The sequence below is a fragment of the Belonocnema kinseyi genome, chromosome 6 (assembly GCF_010883055.1).
Source record: "Belonocnema kinseyi isolate 2016_QV_RU_SX_M_011 chromosome 6, B_treatae_v1, whole genome shotgun sequence".
Lineage (NCBI taxonomy): Eukaryota > Metazoa > Arthropoda > Insecta > Hymenoptera > Cynipidae > Belonocnema > Belonocnema kinseyi.
In genome coordinates, this window is record NC_046662.1 from 70983248 (window position 1) to 70986753 (window position 3506).

A 3506-nucleotide genomic window follows, 5' to 3' on the forward strand; every position below is an offset into this window, starting at 1 on the left:
GAGAATTCTGGATCAATCTGAAAAATCTCTATCCCATCCACACACTACTCCTTTCCCCTGCCGAGTGAGTCACGCCTACCCCGAAAAGGAAATGGCTTAATGATGTAATAATAATAAAAAAAATATTAAACAATTTAAGTCCAATCTTTATGTAATTTGATATTCTATATTTTATTATTATATTTTAATTTATATTATAATATTATTAAACTTAATGACTACACAATATATATATTCATTTGATAATCTTTTATATTATTTGACAAATTAGATTTTAAGATAAAATTTTTTTTAATATTCTTGTAACAATGAATAAACCAATTTTTAATTTATTTATATTATATTTAATTTTAAACTTGTAAATAAGTTTTAAATATGAAATATGAATCTATTAATAGTTTAAAAATTATAAGCATGTATAACATAATATTATTAACCTTTATATTTTGCAAATATAGAACTCATGAGAATATTATTATTATAACTAAAACGTGAACAAAAAAAATTTTTTATGGCTCAATTATGTAAAATTTAGAATTGATATAGCTCCAATATTAAATAGTTCATAAATTTTGATTAGATAACGTTAAAATAGAAATACGATATTATTTAATTTTAATCTAAAAATAATAAGTTTTTCAACATTAAATCTTTAACGTAATTAAAACATTAATATAATAAATTTATTTAATTGTAATTTAGCTTTTAATAGTTTTACGTTTTAACCCCAATGCTTAATTATATGTTATATAATAATATTATTGAACTTGATGATTTCGCAATATATCTATTAATTTAATAATCTTTTTTTTTAATTCAATTTCGCCATAAATTATGTACTTAAATCCACTATATAAGATTCAGCCTCCATGCACTACTAATGGAGGTTACGAGTTTTCATTTACAGGAAAATTTGTTTTTATTATAAGTGGTGATTTTTAATACGATTTTTTAATTGTTATTAGTAGATTATATACACTATTAAAAATTTCGGTTGGAAACTTCCACTACATGTATTGGAAGTTTATTTCCAAAACGTACGGTAACGCTGCAATACAGTGAGTCGACGATCCGGGTGAATCAAGTCGCTTAGCACGTATTCTACGAGAATTTTTTCAAAAATTAGTTTGTTCAAACAGCAAAAATTACTAAAAATTGTAAGCCGACGATCCAGGTGCACCAGGTCGCGCCCCAGATATCTTAGCACATATTCTATGAGAACTTTTTTAAAATTTAGATTGTTTCAACAGCTAAAATTACTAAAAATTGTAAATCGACGATCCGGGTGCACCAGATCGAGCACCAGGTAGTATAATACATATTCTACAAGAAATTTTTAAAAATGTACATTTTTTGAATAATGAAAACAATTCCAAATGGTGAGTTGGCAACCCGGGTGAACCAGGTTGCTCTTCAGGGAGCTTTTTACGTATTCTACGAGAACTTTTTCAAAATTTAGATTATTCCAACAGCCAAAATTACTATAAATTAAAGTCGACCTAGGGCGAGACCTGGTGCACCCGAGTCGTCGACTAAGCATTTGAATTTTTTTGCATTATTCACAAACTTTAAATTTTATTAAAGTTCTCATAGAATACGTATTGTACTACCTGGTGCTCGATCTGATGTACCCGGATCGTCGACTAACCATTTGGAACTGTTTTCATTACACACAAAATTTTTTTAAAGTTCTCATCGAATTCGTATTAAACTACGTGGTGCTCGACCCATCCGGATCGTCGACTCGCAATTTTTAGTTATTTTGACTGTTGAAACAATCTAAATTTTGAAAAAGTTCTTGTAGAATACGTGTTAAGATATCTGGTGCTCGATCCGGTGCACCCGGATCGTTGACTCGCCATTTTAAGTAATTTTTGCTGTTGGTAACTTCCTTTTGCACAATGTTCGTCTTAAAAATGCTCTAATATACATGTATTGGAATGCTGGACGCTGACTTCACGATTTAAAACACTTACAATATATGTATTGCAATTTCCTCATTCCAATACCATGGTAGCAATTTCACCTTACGCTTGTATTGTAGAATTCTGGTAGATGTGTGGTAGAACTCCAAACATTTTTAACAGTGTAGATTATCGTCGATCGCAATTAATAAAAAGGTTAAGTCAACGTACGTGCATATTTTTTATAGGAAATGTACAATGTGTACCATGATGATTAAGTTAGTTTTTACTGTACGAATTCATTTATTTTTATGTAACAAACGATTTTCAAAAACATTCAGTGAAAAAAAATTATGTTCAAGAATGCAGTTACGTTGGACATAATTTTTATTTGAAAATGGAAGTTTCAAAGATAATATAGAAAATGGTATAAAATCATAAAAAATTTTTTCAATATTCTTTTTAGAGGTTTTTTAGGGCCTGAAAATACATGTAAGCTTAAAAGCAAAAGACAAAATAACTATAATTGCGATTTTGACGTATCATATTGAGCAAAATAATTTTTTCCCCACTTCAAGAAATTATCGTGTAGCGAGCATTTCTATACGTTTTTATATTGTTTTTATGGTCAAGGTCGCAAAAATTATTTTTTTTAATTTTGACTATGGCAAGCAAAAATCTTTTTCTACATATTAAAATGAGCTCATGATTTTTTCAGATTTTTAAAATATCTTCCCTTTTTGAAGTTTAAATCTTTGGAAACATTAATTTTTTCGATACATTTCAATGTTCCCTGACCATTTTTTCATCGAATTAGTTTTTACTGTTAGGAATTCATTTATTTTGATGTAACAAAAGATTTTAAATTTTTTTTATTTTAAATAATATTCTGGTGAAGAATGCATTTACATAGTAGAATATAATTTTTATTTCAAAAATCGAAGTTTTGAAGATAATTAAAAATGGTAAAAAATCATAATTTGTAGTATTATTCTTTCAAGATGTCTTTTTAGGACATAACTATAAATATGGCCTTGCGACCATAAAAAATGAAAATCGCAATTATAGTTATTGTGACTTTTCCTTCTAAACTTACATGCATTTTTAGGTCCTACAATACCTCTAAAAAAGATGTGAAAAAATGTATGTTTTTTTTTGCATTTTTGATTATCTTTGAAACTTCTATTTTCACATAAAAATTATGTTCTACGTAACTACATTCATCACCAGAGTTTTTTTATATTAAAATTTTTGAAAATCATTTCTTACATCAAAATAAATAAATTCGTAGTACAATAAAAACTAATTCGATGAAAAAATGGTGACCGAACATTGAAATATATATAAAAAAAATCAACGTTTTCAAAGTTTCTGCTAACTGAAGATATCGTTTTAAAAATCAGAAAAAATCATAGACTCATTTTGATATGTAGAAATAGATTTTTGCTAGGCATAATAAAAAACTGTTATTTGTTTTTTTTGACCTACACTGATGAGGATATTGATCATTACTTTTTCTGCTGCCTTTTATCATTTTTTTCGAAAATTTATACGAAATTTAAACAACTTTTTATCAGAAATACAAATTTTCAATAAGAAGAT